We start from the raw sequence: 21,234 nt of genomic DNA on the forward strand, positions 1-21,234 counted from the left end.
TTCTAACTTCAGTACTTTGTTATTCATTTTAGTTCAAAATTGGTTACAAGAAAAAGAATCTTCCTTTAGTTTCACCTTTAAAGTTCGGAAATCAGTCTAACCATATTTAAAAACCTTGGTCATGGATGGGTGCAAAATTCAGGATAGACCAAACCGAGTCTTCCAAAAAGGTGAACCTTGGACAGAATCTCAGAAAATCTAACCTGCAACTAGTTCAGTGATTAAGCACTAAATTACTTTAGTGCTTATTTATTTTGCTTAAGTTAGCTAAATTTTGCTTGTCTCGTTTTTCACCAAAAACCTTAATTCATATAACTACAAGATTTTTAGAAAAAGAAGTAATGTGTACAAAGCATTGAATGTGATGCCTGACACAAGCAACCAATAAATATAAACTGTAGATGAAATTCAGAATAGTTGTGAACATTAAATTAGTGCTTTGAAAAAGTTATGACACTAGGCCTGTGATTCAGATTTTTAAATGACTGTTACTTACTTTAATATGAATTATTTCAAATGTTCAATATTTTGGTGTTTACTATACTATGTTAGGACTTACTGTACCTGTTCTTTCTCTTTATGTAAACAATGGTAATGGGTTCAAATGAATTCACTTGGAATTAATTAAATTAAGTTATATGAAAAATCACATATTTTCAGTACATTTCTGAAGATATCATCTCTACATTAAATATTTCCCTAAGAAATTAATAAAATCAGGTAACAGTCCGTCTCATCTGACCCTCTGGATTTCAATACTAATTGCTGCTGAGGTTTTTTATTTATTGTTGTTGCTGTTGTTGAGCTTTTTAAAATTCAGGTAGAAACAGCTCTTGGTTCTTTATCATTTTTGCTTCATTTCACACTCACTCCCTGAGGAGAATTCAAACCAACAGATTAAGAAAAATTAGTATGAAACTAATCCCAATCTATGTCCATATAGTTAGGAAATGGATATGGGTTTAAAAATTACATATTTCTAGATATGTAACTTTTCTAAAAGGGATAAAACTATAAAGTAGGAGAAACAGTTCCATAATTTGGCTTCATGGGGATAATCAGTGGATGGTTTTGTGACACTCAAATCCCTTTCTTGCTGAGATACAGCAAGTCTGTTCTATTCAATCAACAAACTAACAAGTGTTTTATAATTGCTTTTGTGTTCAGCCAGTGATACACAAAATGTATAAAAGAAGCAAAGAATCCTACAGTCATACAGTTAGTAGAAGAACCAACTTCATTACCGATGGAATGTTAGGTTTACTGTCCCTAGCTGGAAACTAAAAGGGGTTAATGGTTTAACCTACCTCTAAGAGGATGCTTAATAAACATCTAAACATTATTGGTTATAATAGTTTTAAGACATGAGAATGATGAGTGTTGTTAGCTTTCTGTCACTGTGAAAATATCAGAAGTTTATGCTGGCTTGCAGATTCCAGTCTGTGTTTACTTGGCACCACTGCTTTGGGCCTGCAAGGTGGAATTTTATGGTGGAAAGAAGGTTTTCATCTCAGGGTAGCACAGGGCAAAGAAGCAGAGAGAGAAAGAGAGCAACAGAGCGAGAGCAGGAGCAAGTGAAAGAGAGAGAGGGAGGGAGGGAGAGAGAGAGAGAGAGAGAGAGAGAGAGAGAGAGAGAGAAGAGAGAGAGAGAACCAGGGATCCCCTCCTAAGGAATATCATTATTGACCTAATTTCTTCCCTCACATCTTAGAGATTCCACCACCTCCCAATAACATGGTCAGTGTCCCAGCCTTTAATAAATGGGCCTTTGGGGGACACTTACAATCCATACCATAACTATGAGTTTAATAAGTTTATCAAATATAAAGTAATTCTTTATCACCAGGTGCTATAGGTTGGTGGAATAGTTTGCTTCTGAATCATTCACAATGTAGAGCATAGAGTCACCAGGCCGAGCAAGCTTTAACTTATGTTTTTCCTACCTCAGCAAGTGTAATAATTTTAGAATCATATCTGATACTTTTTCCCTCTCAAACCTGAATCATATCTGTCAGAATATTTTGTTAACTTTATTTTCAAAATAAGTCCCACTTGCACTCACATTTCAACAGCTCTACAGTTGATAGCCCAGATCAAGCTTCCGATGCCTCTGAGGCAAAGAAGTCTAGAATCTGCATAACTCACTCAGCTGCACTCACTTTTATATCTGTCCATTATTCTCACAGTAATTAAGGATTATGGATATATTTTTAGTCCTGAGAATTAAATCTAGGCCATATTTCACTAAACCCCCATCTGTTTTTCAAATTTTCAATGTGAGAAAAGGTTTCACTAAGTTATCGAGGCTGTACTGGAACTTGTGGTTCTCCTGCTTCAGACTCCCTAGTAACCCTAGTAACTCCCTAGATGTTGCACCATCCCAGCCACTAGTGAGTCATCCTCAAAAAGATAAGTCTTAGTGTATTAGTCTCCTGTTCCCAGTTCTCCAACAATCTCTCAAACATTTATAATAAAATTTAAAATCCTTACCAAGCACAGGAGCCTCTCCAATGCCTAGCAATAGTGGCGGCTGCAACCTCTTGCACTCCTGACTCTTGCCTCAGTCCCTAACTCCAGCCTCCTCCTCATCCTACTCTGCACTGTCTATTCTCTCTGCCTCGGCTGTGAAGTCTATGGCATTTGCAGTTAGGCAAACATGAAGACCTAGAAGTAATTTGTAACAAACTGAAAAGAAAATCGATTTGAAAAGTGCAAAATAATTTAGAAAGCAAAATGAAAGAATGCTTTCATCATTGTGGGTGTCTTAGTTGGGGTGAGTTGCCATAACAAACTGTATCTAAGCAATAGGCTCTTTATTTCTCTGTTCGGGAGGCTAGGATGTCTAAACTCAAGGAATAAACAGATTTGGTGTCTTGTGAAGTCCTGCTCGCTGGTTTGAAGGCAGGGAGTTTTCTGGCCTTTTTTTAAATAAAGGCATCAATCTCACTGATGAAAGTTCTTCTTTCATGATCTAATCACCTCCCCAAATCTCCACCTCCGGGTACCTTCACATTGGTGATTGGATTTGTGTCCCATTGAAAGAAGGGCACAGGCAAGTCTATAACACTGGGTAGGGAAAATGTATAAAATAGAACACACAAACACTAACCATACAGAAAAACATACAAGTTGGAATGCATTACACATGGGGCATGCATTATAAGGAGATGTTATTGGAAACCTACACAGGACCAAAAGCTCCTTTAACTCCATATTGCAACTCGAGGAAGGAAATTGTGACAGAAGTGCAAGAAAGCAAGTGAGGACCATAGAGAGGACAGCAAGGACACAATATCTGCAGTGTCTCATCACTATGCTGAAACAGATGTTGCCATCTAGCTTGTGTGTGGTAGATTGTATAGAAATAACCCAGTCTGTTTTTACCATTCTGTTCAACTTGTGCTTATTCTTGTGAAAGCTGATTACAGTGAGTTTAATCATTATGAAATATATTTTAAATATTTTTTCTAGGAGATTGAATAGCCAAATCATGCTTTCAGAAACCTGATTAAGATACTGGATGAAAACAATACCATGATGCTGATTTAACAACATTTACAAGTGACTGAAGTTTTAAAATCTTCAATACTTTATTAGAGAGAAAAGCTAGTAGTTTAGGCTTAAACAAATTGTAATAAAAGTAATTCCTGAGCTTCTGGTAAACTTCAGCAGAAAGGAACTCAGTATTCCACAATCAAGACCTCTAATATAATACCAACAGAAAATAAAATTTGGTACCATATGGTAGTCTTCCTTAAAGACAAGAATGTAATTTATTACCTTGGATATAAACTCATCATAGTTTCTAAATATCTTGACTCTAAGCTTTAAAACCAGGCCAACCCATTGTTGTAAATATTTAGCCAGTAATTATTAAATAGATTGTCTCAGCATGACTCTTCCAGATGCAGGGGCAGCATGGGATTTCTTGCTGCCCACGTTACAGTATAAACCAAAGGCTGAGAATGAGGAGACTGGTTATGTCTATGCTCAGTATCCATCAGATTCTCACACATCATTTGCAAACTGAAGTCCACATGATTGATGTTTGACAGAGTTAAAGCAAATACACAGTTAAACTTCTCATGTTACTTCCCTTGCTTGAAGTTTTTGTGCATGGTATTCAGTAAAAAGAGATACTCTTTTCTTCAAAGTGAAAAACTTTGTAGAAGCATTGTGTGATTAGATACATGGAGTGATAACGTCCACTAGAAAAGGATTTTGTTTGGAATAGGGCTCCCTATGCAGTAGCAGTGAGTTTTCTTTGTCTTAATTCTTCAGATATAGTCCACAATATTTCAGATTTCAAAAATAACACTCAGGTACACTTATATATGTATTCCTCTAAATGCTTTTACATCTGCAACATATTTAAATTTTTCAAAGCAAAAATTCATTAAATTATAATTCTGAAGGCTGGAAAGTCCATGATAAAGGTCTGGCAGTATTTGGGTTTTTTGTGAGATCTCTATTCCTGGTTTACCTAAGATTGCTTTCTTGTTATTTCACATGGGTGGGAAGATAAAGAGGTTTGCAGTGTACTTTAAATGTATATTTCCACAAGATTTTTTTTCCTAAATAAAGTGACTAGAAATCTAATTAATATTTAAAAAATTATATCCATCCACTCATAAGAATATCCATCTCAGATACTATTTAAGGTTTATAAAGAGGTCACAAAATAATGAAGATGGAATGGTATTATGACTTCTTATCAAACTTTGCATATAATTTCCAATTCTAGAAACCCTTTTATAGCTTTTAAAATTTCACATATTTTTATTTCTGAAAATTAGCCATACATAATAATCAATGCCCTTGTTGATTTTTCTCTTACTTTTGATGTTCAGTAATCATGTTGTCTTATTTCTATTCCAGTTTACAAAAACTTTTCCTGTTACCTAACCTTGGGAAATAAAATTTTAATTTAGACCGTTTTCCTTGAGAAATTACAACTTTCATCTTTCCTCTCATATGATATATGATTACTCCAAGACATAGTAATCAAATCTTTCAAATTCTTGATTATATGATAAACATGTTTTCAGTTGGCAATAATTTAGCTTTGTTTATTTAAACAAAAGGCATAAAAATAGATACGCTGAAGCTCCGATTTCTCTGGCTGTGTGGTTCTGGCATGTATAAGGAAATGTGTGAATGGCTAAGCACAATCCATTCCTACCAGCACAGACATAACTAAAAATAAACAAACAGACAAAACAAAGCAATCATTAAAGATGTATGCATCGCTGTGCTAAAAATATGTTCACATCTATTGTTTTTTAAAGCTACACACATGGCCATATTCTTCCATAATAGGTGTGTAGAGATAAGAGTTGCCTGTGAACAGCTATCTTAGAAGGAAGTATGGAACAAGAAAATGTATGGGGTATACTGGTAGCTTGCAAGAGTTTACTGTTTCATCTCATCCCTGAAGAATTTTGTTAATGTGATTGAGTTTGTCTGGGGTTCTGTAAATGGTCTAGTGACCAAAGCCTGAGATCTTTCCACCCATCTTGATTGTGTATGAACATAAACTTCAGTGCTCCTCTGATGCAAAAAGGATCTTAGTCTGTGTTACAGTAGTGTACTCCTAGAAGCATCAAACACTTACAGCGTGGAGCTTTCTCCCCCTAGAATATATGTGACTCCACTTGTAAAATGTCAAATAAACAGCCAAAGAGCATCTTTGTGTATTCCTGCTCTTGAGCACTGTAGTATTCAGTGTACTCAAATCCTCACGTAGGTGTGAAAGTTTCTGGCTTATTTTTTGGGGATCAGTATTCGTGATCTCTTTATATTCTCTTTTCTAGCAAAAAAAGGGACAATGGTCATCTTATCTAATCTTTACTAACTGCTAAACACAGGCTTTCGTTGGCTTCTGTGTAAATATCATCTTTAATTTTTCTTGTAACTTTAATACCCTCTAGTAACCCTGTCAATGTTTGCAAGTTATTTTAGCAAAAAGAAAAAAAAAATGAATCTTTCACTTACCCTGTGACTTATCGATATTTCTGATTGGGTTTTAATATTTTATTTTTATTGTGGTAGTCGTCTTTGCCATATACAAAAGGCAAAAATACATTTTTATAACATTTACAGTATTTGAACATTAAAAAAATAATTGAAATACATGTTCAGTTTTTAATAATTTTGTATGCATACATAGAACTGTTTCAAAAAATGTTTTACTTTCATTTTCTTGTAGATCATTTTAACTACATTTTTACATCAATGTCTTCTCTATTTTCATATCACTTTAGGTTATTGTTCATTTGGTAAAACTCTGTTTATGGTTTCACATTACTGAAATTGCGTAGATAATGCTTTCTAAATTGGTACGAAACTGCTATTGTAAATTATTTTTTATGGAGGGGAGACTGTCTTTACTTTTCTTCAAGGTCTACAATTTCATGAGTCTTTCTGAAGGAGCACTTGTCTCAGAAATAAGTGCTTCTTATCAGACTCCTTAAATAGATTTATAATGATCATATTTGGAACTATCTAAAATGAAAGGAAGGTTTCCTCTCCTGCAGTTGAGATTCCTTCCTCCTTTTCAGCCTCATGTCTGAGCTGACACTGTGCTGCCTAGTCTTTCCCTGACCACACACACATGCGGCCACTTCTCACCATCCTGTTCCTTGCTCTTGTCTCTTCTTTCCTATGATAATACAGTCCTTCTAGCTGAACTTGGTGTATCTTTACTTGTCTTTCTCCTACCTAGTAGGCTTCCTACAGTGACAAAGTAATTTTTCAAAAGCATTTGTCAGATCCTGTCCCCTCTCTGCTTAAAGCCCTCCCGTCTCTGTCAGAGTAAAATTCAAAGACCCATCATGACCGATCAGCTTTACCTGGCTTGAGCCGCTTGTTTACCCCGGCATCCTCTTCTCCTACTCTCCCCCTTTCCTCTGATGGACTCACGGCTCTCTCTTGCATGTCTTATTTCTCTCTGCTTAAATTTTGCCTTATCAGGGATGCACTCCCAGACGAATCAAAGTGAAATAAAACATCAAATCAACCAATAACCCTCTCCAGCCAGTATAATGTTTTCCCATTTCCCCCCTTTATCTTTTGCCATAACAATCATCACGTGACGCAATATATACAACTAATAATCATTGTCTCCCTCCTTTCTGTAGAATGAAATCTCCCTGAGGACTCTATTACACTCTTTGTTGTTTCCTCAGTGCCAGGAGGTAGTCTGGTGTTTACATAGTATATGCTAAATGGGTGGATATGTAGTGTATTGTAATAGCATATTTCTTTTCAAACTCTAGACAATTTCATTAGCTTTTCAGCTTATTATCTCCCTAATTTCTGTAAAAATGGGCATCTGGCTTTGCCTAATTCTCCGCTAACTTCCTGCCTCCAAGATATTTCTCAATTTACAAATCAACCCCAAGCAGCAGTTAAACAATTGCTGAAATGCACAGGAAAAGATTTTATTGCTTCTCATTAGTTGGATTAGAAAGTATGTTAGGACAGGTGGGAAACATTTATTGAAGGGTAAGTATTGAATACATAACTTCTAGATATACAGGTTGGAGTGCTGGAAGCCCAGGGGCAAGATTAAAATATGTGTCAATACTGAGAAAACAAATACTATGCATTTCTTCCTGCTGATTTTCTTTAAATGTTTATTCAGTAAAACTAAAGGTGAGACTCGACAATTTTTAAAAAAGGAAAGCTTAGGAAAAGCAGCTGATGGGAGCTTCAGTCTCTTATCCACTGTCATGTGCCAATACACTCAGCTTCTGGACATATACTTCCCTCATACTGGGAAAAATAAAAGCTTTATATTTACTCTTTTTTTGCCAGGCTTTTCAGCAACATCCTTTGAGTTCCCACTTTCTCCATCCAAAGTATTTTAAGAAAATAATCCTTTCAACCACATGTTATACTCACACAGAGAGGTTTATCCGGGGGGAGGGAATAATAATTGTTCTGTGCCTTTACAGATTGGTGCTCCGAGAAAGAAGCCAGAGGGCTGACCTCTTAATCTAGTCAGGTCAAGAGCTCACAGTTCTATCTGCTATTATTTAGGAAGGGGAAGATTGTTTCTTTTGCCTAACATGACATTTCTGAGTGGTAATTTCATTAAAATTAGCCTTTTCACTTTAATAACTAAAATCCCTTTAAAATATCGCAATTTTATTAGCATAATGGACAGGAAGAAAATTTTAAGAAAGAGACTAGAAATTGATTTTACCAAGCCTAAATGAACATGTAAAAGGAAACTAAGGACTGGTTAAGCAATGTCAATCAATCAGCTTTCCCTGTGGCTTAGTTTGTTGTGTTTAGTATTTAATTTAATTATGGGTGGGATCCAGTGGCCTCTGGGATAGTTGGAGAAGGAACTTATTCTGTGTTATGGGTCTCTCCAAAGAAACTGCAGAATGGTCAGTACCTTAGAAGCACAAAGGCTAAGACAGCAGTGACAGCTACAGATACAAAAAGACCAGTCAAAGGCAAGGAGAAAACCTTCCAAGACCTCAGTGAACACGGGAGTTGGTTTTCTTTTCTTTTTTTCTTTTTCTTTCTTTCTTTTTTATTTATTTATTTATTTATTTTTTGGTTTCAAAACTATTTTCAACAAAAGGATTTGAGAAGAGGGGAGATTGAGATATCTATCATTTTCATAGCAATAAGTTTTTTTCTAATTACATTTTTCTTCTAATGAGCAAATCTTAGATTTGACAAAAATATGCTATATCTCTTTATTTCATTAAGTATGATGAAAAGATATCACTTGAATACTTGATCTGCTGGTACCATGCCATTGTGGTCTATATTAATAAAAGCCTAAAAGACTCTCAGGACTCGTCAAATAATCTATATCTATATATATCTATATCTATCTATCTATCTATCTATATATATATATATCACTTACTTAAAAATTTAATTCAAAAGAGATTATGGGCTTCAATGTAAAACGTAAAATTCTAGAAGAGAAACTAGGAGACTGATCATCAAAATTTTGAATTTATTAATGAACTTAGCACCAAAAGCTTGATTCATAAAGAACACACTGACATTCTGGACTTCAGTGAAATTAATTTTTTTCTGGCAAGAGATTCTGCTAAAGTATGAGAAAAGAAATTCTAGACTGGAGGAGAATATTTCAAATCACATTTTCAACTAAGGTATCTGGAATATACAATAATAGTTCAACATGATAAAAACAAGCAATTTAATTAGAACATTGTTAAAAGACATGCATTGATATACAGATGACAAAAACATGAAAATTTCTTTGCCACAATTAGCAATAAACTAGATGTAAATTATAATTTAATTAGGTATCACTACTCATCAATCACAAAGGAAAAATATCACACATTACCAAACATTTCAGATGTTGCAGAGAAGTTGAATGCTTATGGGCTGCTCTTGGAAATACGCTGAAGTTCAGTTGCTTTGTAAGACTGTCTGGCAGTTTCTGTATGACACAGTAATTGTACACTGGGCATACTTGGTCTCTAGGCCTACCTCACCACCAGATGCTTTGTTAAAGCCTACCTCATTACCAGACTGATGTCAGCAGTCTTGGGCTCCGGTGCCAATCCAGGTTCTAAACCAGCTCAGAGCTAGGTCATCCCAAGGCTTCAGACTCTTCCCAGCTCTAAGCCTCTCTTGTGTTACAAAAGTTTCTGAGTTCTTGCAAGTTGCCCTATTCCATTCCAGACCTATGGTCCAGGCCTATCCTAGTAGATTATAGCAGCAGGTCAGCCTCAGCAGACACAGACTCCAGAAACAATGCTGCAAACCAAGGTTCAAAGCACCTTCATGGACCCAGAACCCAGACTTGCTCAAAGATTTATGCATCAAGGCCCACACTGGGAGGAAACCACCTCCTTGGACTTAGGCTCTAGGCCTGTCGAGTGGGTGCAGGTCCTATATCTATCCCTATCCCCAAAGCAGCATCTGGAGATTCAGGCTCAAGGCCCACTCTAGTAGTAACAGTCCCTGTGAACCCTGACTTCAGGACATCTCCCATGGATGCAGACTCCAGGTCTGTTCCTGTAGATATGAGGTCCAAACTACCCCTAAAATCCCATCCCAACTAACATCTCTACTCTGATGGATTCATGTTCCAGACCCAACCTTGAAGACTTAAGGACCAGTTCATTTGACCCATCTGCTCACCCATACTATTAACCTCCATCAATGAAGGGTAAAGGCATGATTATCTCAATAAACATAAAATACTTTTTGATAAATTCAACACAATGATTAAAAACAGTCAATGAATTTATTGCAGGAGAAATGTACCTTACTGAATTAATGTAGGACAGCCCTTTCAATAAATTTCACTGAGACAATTGAGCATTTCATATGAAATATAAAACATTCAAAATTAATTGCTGAGTTAAATATAAAAGTTAAAATTATAAAGGTACTAGAAGAAAACACACAAGAAAATCTTCATGATATTGGTCTGCACAATGATTTGCTTTTGGATAGATATAAATATATAGATAAGAAAACAAAGCACAAAAGAATTGTATTTTAGCAAATCAAAATTCTTCTGCACAGAAAAAAGGATCACTGGAACTGTCATTGAATCAAGAGGCTGCCAGAGTATGACACAGGAAAGCGCTCAGTACTTTTGCCACATGTATGGGAAATCCAAGGAGGTTTTAGCTAACTGGAAAGCTCAGGAAAGACCTTGTGACCAAATGTACAAAGATTAACAAATCAGTAAATGTTTACTGGTGACCAGCATCTTTGAAAATGGGTGGGTAAATAAGTGAATTTCACCATGAGTTTGATGAGCACCTATTTATGTGCTGAAAAATATGTAATAATAGTTTCCAGAACCTCATTTATTCAGGTCATTGGTCAGGAATTCTCTGGAAGCTCTTATCTATTTCTTTATTGATGTTGTTGATGAGTTATGCAGCAACTATGATGTCTCTCAAAACATAAAGCATCATCCAATGGTTGTGTTTTACTTGATTCTAGATTCGTAGCATAAATAGTTTGATAGTTTACAAAGAAAATAACAAGCATAAAATTCAATGGAGAAATTTTCTTAGAGGATTCGGACTGGAACTCACAAGCAATTATTTACAACAGAGGAAAAACAAATGCTTCTGACCAGGAAACTACGCAAAAAAATTGTGAAGGCCACTGGTGAGCTGATAGGTGGAAGGGCAGGTGCAGCGTCTCAAAAACCTACTATGATACAGCAAAACAAAAAAGATGTCAACTGTGCCCTACAAAAAAAAATAAAATATATGTGCTATCGGTATAAGCAATACTTGCATATGGAACATGTAGTTGTTATGTGTGAAGACTACCTTGGATATGACACTTGAAGCAAAGATTATTTTTTGTTGTAGAGTTCTATGGATATTCTCACTGTAGTTTACATAGGTTTTTATTTCTGTTATCTCAGGTTTATAAGCAAATACACAGCTGATGTAAAAATGTTGATCTCTATTCTAAGCATTCTTTACACATTTGATATTTTCTTTTATTGTTACAGCATCTTATCTCTGATAAGTGCAGGTTATGCAACATAGTACGAAGCCCCTGTCAAAACAGGAAGAGAAGACAGGTAACCAGAGTGGCCTGCCACATAAAAAAGAAAAGCTAAGCACGTATGTTGTTAGTGAAAGCCAGACATGGGCATTGGACACACTGTTGTCATGTGCACAAACAGTCCAGGGTGTAACAGTTGAAGCAAAATTTATCTCTATGGTAGACTTTCATGTGTGTTTACACTGTAGTTCATATAGGTTTATATTTCTGATGTTATGTCTTAGTTTTTTGTTTTTTTTTTTTTTTTTGTACCGTGGATTGAACTTACAACCTTACAACCTTGCACTTGCCAGGCAGGCACTTGTGCCACTAAGCTAAACATCCAGCCATCTCTTAGGTTTTATAAGCTGATGTGAAAATGTGGGTGTTTCTTCTAAATGCACAATATATATTAAGAATTTAATATTTTATTTTATTGATAGTTTCTTGTTAACTACACATTGCATAATATAGTAAGAACCTTCTGACAAAATGATAAGGCCAGAGAGACATCAAGTATGCTCTACAAGAAGCCAGGAAAGCAAAACACATGTACTGTTAATGTAAGTGATGTGGGTATTTGGAAGGTGCTATTATGTGTGCAGGCTGCCTTAGCTGTGGTAGTTGAAATAAAGAATTTTTTTTTGCAGTGAAAAAAAGCGGATCGACAACCCATGGAATGTAAGAAAACATATTCAAGCTACACATTTTATAAATGGTTAATATCTAGATGTATAAAAAACTTAAAGATCTCAATATAAATAAAAGATATAACTTTAATATGGGAAAAAGGCATTTTTCCAAACAAAACAGAAATTTCCCAAAGATATGTGAACAAATGTTCAACATCACTAATCATTTGGAAAATGCAAATTAAAACCACAATGAGATATTACTTCATATACAAGTGAACACTGATATAAACTAACCATCCTGTGGATAAAAGGGAATCCTGAAGCTGAAAAAGTTGAGAAAGTTCCAGTCATGTAGAATTCCGAGTCATGAGAAGGGGGATGCTGTAATCTTTGCTGCAAAGGTGTTACTCTGGTCAGTTTTTGAACTTCTCCTGTTGTTAAGCTGTATCATGTGACCTTCCATCAAAAACTAGAATTTTACAATGAACACTATTCATCTCATTTCCATAATTTGTAATAGGTCTCAACTGCTATGCAAGGTTTCATTCTATAGTCCTTGTTTAAAATGTGTAGATTCTTAACTGCTAAAAATAGTAAATGGCTTCATGGTTTGTGCTATGATTAATAAGACAGTAGAAATGAGGTTTGTGTCTGTAGCTGTGATCCAGGAAAAAAAAGCCTATTGGAAATCTATTTAGTATAACATCTTAAAAGGAATTTAATTGTGCAGGATACTATTTAACGTATTTGAATGTATTAACTAAAAACTAACAAAGAATTAGGGCATGCTTGTACCTGACATACCATGACCATAAAGCTAACATTGAGCCTTCAAGCTTTATCTTGTGGCGTCCTACCTGTCACACTGGGTCCAGCACCACCTTTTGTCTCAGTGTCCTTGTCCTTCCATTCCCTTTAAGTTTCTACTCACTTTTCATTTAATGAGGTTTCTCTTTATGCAACAACTTCTATGAAATCTCTCCTGTCACTAGTGTTCTCTCTGCCACCACAATCATCCCGTTTCACCTACTACGCTCTCAACATAATTGCATTTGTGATTATTATCTATGGTCAGGCCATGCCCATCTTTCTATCTGATCATCTACACTGATTGTATTCCAACCTTAAAACAGTTCTAAATGTTTCCTCACCGGGTCTGATCTGCTGCAACATCTTTTGGCCATTTGTTCATTTTGCACTTCAGGTTTTAGTGTACAACCTTTACAATGAACTTTAAATTTAGAAAAGGCAAGAATGTGTTCCTTTTCTATTAAATTGTGTATTTAGGGGCCGGAGAGTTAGCTCAAGCACTTGCCTGCTAAGTGTGAGGTCATGAGTTTGATCCCCAGTACCAAAACAAATAAATAAATAAATAAAATTGCATCTTTAACAATATCTGAAGACACTGAGTTGAATAGATCCAGAACAAACAGTTGAAAATAGATGAACTGAATTTTCTACATAAGAAGCTCTAGAATATCAGATGTCACATGCTGTTCTTCTATGTAGAGTAAGTAATCCACATAAGTATACTTACTTCCAATTTGCAAAAAAAAATGTTTCACAAATACTAAATGAATAAGTGAAAAAATTATTTCATCTAGAAATCTGACCTTTTTTTTTCTTTCATGGTGAAAAGTATATGCTTAATTCTCGGAAAGAATTTGCTTCCATTAACAACAGTGACAACCCTTGTGATATCAATTACTTGTAAAATAGATTAACATCTTTATAAACCTATGGCTTAGCATTAAACAACTTTAAGAGCATTCATCAGATACAAGAAAACCTGACAAGGCTTTATTCCCAGAATCTATAAATTGGAAACCTGAACAGTAAGGCCACTGATTGTGCTGTATTTCAACTGATCACAGACATTGCAAATTTGTTTTGTAACAAGTATGTGAGCACCATCACAATCTCTATGGTCAATCTTTATTTGGTGGGATTTTAGAGAAGAAATAAGAAGCAATAATAGAATTTTTGTTTAATTCCAAGGTAAATGTAAATCTATATATTAATATGAATAGTGTTCAAAACAGCTATAAGCTGAACCAAATTGATCAAACATCTATTCAGATTAAACATCAAGATTAAAGAAGAAAAATACAGAGAAACTATGAAACAGGGAGAATTGCTTAGCATTTTCCTTTGAACCATTTTCTTTAAATAAAGTGATACTCCATTCCATCAATTAGCCTGGGTTTGCTTGTTACCAAATATTTATAAAGGAATTGGAGAAAAAGGCCATTGATATAAGCTTCCCTCCTTCTCTTTCTCCTTCAAAATGCCTATTTAAAACACTAAATTGTTTTACCAACTTTTTAAAACCCATATGTGCTTCAACATAGAAGCTTGAATCAAATGTCATATCCATTAGCTGGAAAGATGAGGTTTACACTGGTGAAATGTTTAGATAAAGTCCATAATATTTAAAGTACTGGAGTATGTGCTTTAGAAGATTGAGAAATCAAAAGTTCTTTAGGGGTCTAGGGCAGTCTCACGAATGGGATGAATTTGAGACAGACCTTAAAATACTGGGAGAACCAAATATTCAGTGAGATTTTTTTAAAAGCCCCCAAAATAAAAACCAAAAATTAGATGAGTGTTATGTACAATACAACTGCTATGAGAGTAAAAATGTTTATAGCCTGATTTAGTGAAACAAAATCAAATAGATCGCTGGAGAGGAAAAAACATCTTTTTCACCATGGGTTTTAGACTATGGAAATGCTGTTTCCATTTCAAAGTCACCCTTGCTGACAGCGATGAATTGGGTCATCGGAGGAGCATGTCCATGGCCTGCTTTTGAGGGCTCTTGGGGTCTGGCTGGTGAGATGAGATTAAAAGACAGAATATTTTTCACAAGGTTATTTAATGTTGCTGCTCTTTTTGGCTTTAAATATAAACACATGGGTTGCTTTCCTGGAGAAGAAAATGATTTGGGATTCTTCTCATAATTAACTTCATATGTCATAACAAAAGAAAGGTGAGATGGTCCTTTTAAATCTTTTCTCTCCCCTTATAAATTCCTTGACAGTTGAAGAGAAGCTGGAGTGTCTCATTATCAAGATTCAGTGGTGGCACTAGAGCATGTATTCTTCACATCAGGTCAGTTGGGTCAGGGTAATTAGTAGGCACTTATTATATTGAGTATATGAATTCCATTAGCTCATTTCTAAGTGTTATACTACATAAAATAGGGGATGAGAAAGCCTAAAATTCAATCTGGAGAAAAATATTAAGAGTAAAATGGAAATATATGCAAACATGAAAAAGGACTTGAAGTTGATGAAAATCTGGACTATTTTGCAAGACTGGATTGTACGGTTTCTAGTTTTGATTATTGTAACTCAAAAATCATCCTAGATCACATAAGAAATTTGAAACCCCCAAAAAGATTATGAATCATACTTTCAGTGGCAATTCATATTAAACTTTCATATTTTCTTTATAAAACTCATATTCACTATATTTTTGATATGAAATGCAACATAAATAATATTCTTTTCTAATTCTTTACAAATAAATGATTGTTAAATCAAATTTGGTTATTTTAAAACATAAATGACATATTTTATACAAACTATTTTATTAACAGCATCCTTTATGTTTTCATTGATCAGGAAAGATGAATTTTATATCAGAAACGTGTGCTTATTAATACACTTGGTTCATGAAAGTCAGTTTTTTGCCCACAAAATAACAGTGTAATAAAGAATTCACAAATTTACTTGCAAAATGACAACATTTAAGAGTTAAGAGATTGAAAACTGTGTGGTAAAGCACTAAACTTTAGATGTAGTTTATACATATTAAAACTATATTTTAAAATGAAGTTTTCTAATCTTTTCTTTCTTCAGATTAAAAAATGAAACAAATTGAATGAACAGTAGCATTTCCAGATGCTTGTTAAAACTTTGAAGATAAATATATTTAGTTCTGTATATCAAAGTGTTTGTTTCATGTCATGAGAGGATTTCAGAATAAAAAGGCAGAAAGTTGAAATTATCCCATGTTAGCCAAGCTTGGTGGTGTGTGCCTGTGATCCCAGCCACCTGAGAGATTGAGGCAGGAGAATATCAAGTTCAAGGCTAGCCTGGCAAGCCCTGTCTCAAAATAAACGATGCACCTCTGTATGAGACCCTGGGTTACACTTCAGTGCTGAAAACAAAACAACATTAGCTTTCTTGCTCTTGTTTTTTAGTCCGTCAAGCTAACTATTTTCCACTGTCTTCCTCTGAATTTTACCACCTCTTTGATTAATCAGATGAAGCAACCAGAAAAAAACAAAACAAAACAAAAAATCCAGAGTGCAGCACACTGGGAACAAGTATAGAGAAGAAAGGATAGAAGATAACTGCAAAGTTTTCACCATTTTACAGGTGAAGATGAGGTCATTCAATGCACCGTGCATTTATTTGAGCGCCTGTGTGCATCTAGGTTAAGACAAAAAGCCTCCAGATGGTGAAGAGTATCAGTCTCCCCTTTTTCCACTCTTCTCTTTTCTCACCCTACCAAAACAGTTCATAAATAACAGGGCATACTTCTGGATACAGAATAGAAATAAGCCCATATCAAGCTTTACCAAAAGACCAGAGATGCTCTAAGAGAAAGCAAGTCAGGAGGCTGAATTTGTCAACTCCCATCCTTTTGCCTGTTCCCTCCCCTCACTTAGCTCCTTGCAAGACAGCATGACATTCAGGACCCAGGTGTTCCTCAACCACATATGCTCTGTCTCACCATTTCAACAATTCCCCCCCAAAAGTTCTCTACAAATCGTCCACTAATCTTTCAGAAAAGAATGAACAAATAAATGAGTTACTGAATGTTAACCTGTTACTATGTGTAAGAAGAGCTTTATGGAAATATGCTAAAACAAAAAGTGCCTAAAATAACATAACGAAAATGTAAAATATTAAATTGACCAAGTGTAAGAAAACATTTCACTTAGAGAATCCTCATAAATTCCAAACACTGAAGGTCACAAGCTCTATCACACACAATTAGCGCTGTAGCATGAGGAGCTTTTGTTCTCTGTAGTAGGGGTCAGCAAACTATTATTCATGGACCACATCCTACCAGCTGCTTGCTTTGTAGATAACATTTTATTGCAGCACAGACACGTCTATTCTTCAGTGCATTAACTGTGCTACAATGTTAGAATTGAGTGGTTGCAGCCTAGACCTCATGATCCTCAAAAGCTAAAATATTTACTGTTTGGCCTTGTATAGAAAAAAATTTGCTCATTTCTGATTGCAAGAATAAGGATGATGAAAAGTGTGGAATTTTTTTCTATCTTACTGCAATTATTTTTCTCTCCCTTTCAGCTTCTATTTTTTTCTTTAATTTTAGGGCTGTACCTTTAATTTGCCTACATGACCAGGAAATCTCATCGTGAAAGCTCTAAAAGAAATGAATCATGGTCATCTTGAAACATCTTTCAGTTTGTGCTGCCTTTACACTCCACATATAATTGAATGAGTGTTTGTAGTAATTGTCTTGCCTTTGGTTATATAACTCCAAATCAATTTCAGCTTGGCTCCCTTAGTCACTTCTAATGACTGCTGATTTATTAGACTGGACATTTACTCAAGTACAGTACAAAAATGCACATTTTATTCTTTTCTTACCCTAGTAATGTATCACTTTCACAAAGTGAGAGGAATAGATATTTAGAAATTATATTTTTATGATGACATACACAATATAATAACAAAATATCCAGGTCATCACTGTTTTGATTGAACTTTAAAATTACAAAAGGACCAATAATTTTAAAATATGAATTTTTCCTAGTGCACGAATATTGCATTGTTGGATTTTGTTTATCTCAAAGCATGAGAAACTTCCCAGAATCTGTTCTATATAAGGTTAAAGAAAGAAAGATAAGGAAGCCAGGTAACTTTAGGAAAAGCAGGGTAAAGTTAACAAACTGTAGATTTTCTCACTACTAAACAATAGAAGTCATTGTTATTTGCAGAAGCAAAACACAGTAGGATTTTTCAAAAAATATTTTTTCATCCATTCTATATGTTTTGTGTTTATTGTCTGCAGAGCACCATTCTAAGTACTGCCCTAGAAGTTTGCATCAGATGCTACTCCTGCCTCTTCTTTCCTTGCTCAGGTATTCTATCTCGAGATAATCTCAGGTCTTGCCTCTTTGAACAGAGATCATCATAAAATTTGAGAGAGACATTTGCTAATACTCTTCTTTCTACTGTCCATAACTCTTGACTTCTCCCACACGTTATTCCTGCTTTATTTTTCCCACTACCATGCACCACTGTGTAATTTACTAATGTTTATATACTTCCTGCACCCCCACCACTGGAGTTTAAACTGTGGGAAGAGAATTTTGGTTTATTGTTTAGTGCTGTATTCTTAGGACCCAAAACAGTGTCAGTATACACAGTGAGTGACCCTACATATATACTGAATAAATGAATAAAATACTTTCTCTGATAATTCAAGATTCATTTTTATATTTTTTTGTACCTGGAAGGTTTTTCTCATGAGCATTAATTATATTACACAGACTTTAAATAATCTGGATGGATTCTTAAACACGCAATGAAACTCTTAATTTTTTGAAAAATAACTCTGGTGTTAAATCATTAATATAAATCAAAGTATCTTCCATGTTAAAAAAATATGAGTAAAATGTAAAGGTTTTGAGTTATTCAGCTCTCAGTAAATAGCAGTAATATTTTGTATAATTTTTACACTTACCAGATGTTACTTATATTTTTTCCTTAATTTAATCTTTTCTCACCTCAGCATATAGAATATATTATTTCTGAATAAAGTAGAGGTTCGCTAAGGAATATATACAAAAGCAGGAAGCTTGTGAACGGTAGCAATAGCTCCAACCCAAATATCTGCTTTCTATCCCCTTCTTACCATGACAAAAACCCCATCAAGTGAGTAAATTGCAGCAAGCTAAGCACTGTTAGATGTGTCATATACATGTGTAGATTATTTTATTCCATCATTATTTTATGACATACATATATCTTATCCTTATTCTACGACACGGTTGTTACCAGTATGGACTTTGAAACAAGATGGCCTGGGTCAAATTCTAGCTTCGCAATACATGTTACTTTGGACAAGTCAATATTTGCTGGGGTCAGATTTGTCTGAAGATAAGGAATATTCTAGAATTAGAAAAAAATTCGGATCTCTCCAGGAAGGAACTATAGATCAATAAAATCTTTATTTCAGGATAAGGTCCAGATATAGTCTGGGCTCATCAAGTCCATGGTCCTTTTCACTATTATTTATCAATTTTATAACATATATATATATGTGTGTGTGTGTGTGTGTGTGTGTATACATATATATTTCATATTTTAGTATTCTTGAGTATTTCAGCTGATGAGTTGGGCATTGATTCTAATTTAAAGACTGTACTGAAGAAAACTCAAAGGAAGAGATAGAGAAAGAGAGAAAGAAAGAGAGAGACAGGCTGGTCGCTTGTAGCCAGATGGACCTGCATCTGAGTAACTTTACAACCCAACAATGCCATTAAAAAACCTTATCAGGTTGCTTTTTTGTCTTTGCTGCTATGATCATGTAAACAAAATTTTCACTTTCTCCGTTTCTTCTTTCCACTGGCCTACTCTTATGTTTTTTATTCTTTTTTAAACAGAAGAATCCCCCAGGGACAAGCCTAGTGTGCATTTGCTGGTCTTGCTGTTCACCCCAGATAGAATATATGAGTGTCACAGGTAACCTCAGTCTCTACACATAAGAGAGACCTCTGTTATTTGCTACAGTGGTCTTTCACTGGGATCATTGCAGAGAATGTTAGAAATTCAGTTAGCATTATTTATCCTTAAAACAATAAAAAAATACAGATTTACTAATACTTACTTGGTATTGCTTTGTATTTTCTCATTAATATGCATGGGCACCAACATCTTCCCCCAAGTTCTAGTGTCAGCGGATAACACCCACTTGTGGAAGACTCCTGAGGCAGTGTGGTCGTGACACTCTGATGGGGCTCAGAAACTGTGCCCTGCTCATTCTCTCTTGTAGATAATAATGAATTTATGTTTGCGTGCCTGATAACATGGATTTGAATTATCTGTAATGCTAAACCAACGGAAGGAACTTTCGCCAAGGGAGCAAGCGTCTTTAAGAGCTGCATGCAACAAAGCTGTGGGTGGGTGATAATACAAATAATGAAAGCAAAAGCAAAAGCAAAATTCAAGAAAGTGGCAATGCAAACATTTCCTGTACTCTTTGTGCAAGTACTTTCTCAACCACAGTCTGACATAATAATCATAAGCTCATGCTTTGTGTCAAGGTGTCAGCAAAATGGTGAAATTATTAAAGAAGCTATTGAAATGCAGCTTTTAAAAAGTCTTCTATTGTTAATGCAACAACTCATCTTAAGTGCATGCATTGTCTTCTGCATCAGTTAATGATAGTAAGTGGACAACTTAATTGGCAAACATTTTAAAACTGAGCATCCAGAAACTACTTTTTATGATGAGAAAAAGGTTTAGGGGTTTTGAGAGGAGGTATATTTAAAATTCAAATAAATAATGATTCATAGTAGGTTTTTCTCATTCTAGTTTAATTCCATGTTTATGCGTGTTTTATGATGCACAAAATATTCCATGTATGTCATTTATGGATGTTTCAATAATCTATATATCAAGAACATACTAACAACCAGTTTAAAAATGAAATGAGCAATTACCAAGTTTACGAAGCACTCCTTGGTAAATGACAATTTTAGTCAAATAAGTGATATGGCATACACATGAATCCTTCTTTATGCATCATGACTTCAAGTGAATTCAAGCCTTGTTGAGCACATTTCTTCCTCTAGATCTCTCCTGCTATGGGAGTAAGTTTGGAATAAACCAATAGAAATATAATTTGGTAGTTGGAAAACTATCAAACACATACTGCTCTTTTTCTTGGAATTAGTCTCCACGAAAATCCCCAGATTTAGAAGAAGATCTTTTTCTTCAAATAAGAATGAGTAATTGTGGATTTTTGTGAAGAAATAAAGGCATTGAATTGTTTCAGTAGACTACATTTTCTAACTTTT

This window comes from Cavia porcellus, unplaced genomic scaffold (assembly GCF_034190915.1).
Source record: "Cavia porcellus strain 051 isolate PalLab524CR breed Dunkin Hartley unplaced genomic scaffold, mCavPor4.1 scaffold_5, whole genome shotgun sequence".
Classification (NCBI taxonomy): Eukaryota; Metazoa; Chordata; class Mammalia; order Rodentia; family Caviidae; genus Cavia; species Cavia porcellus.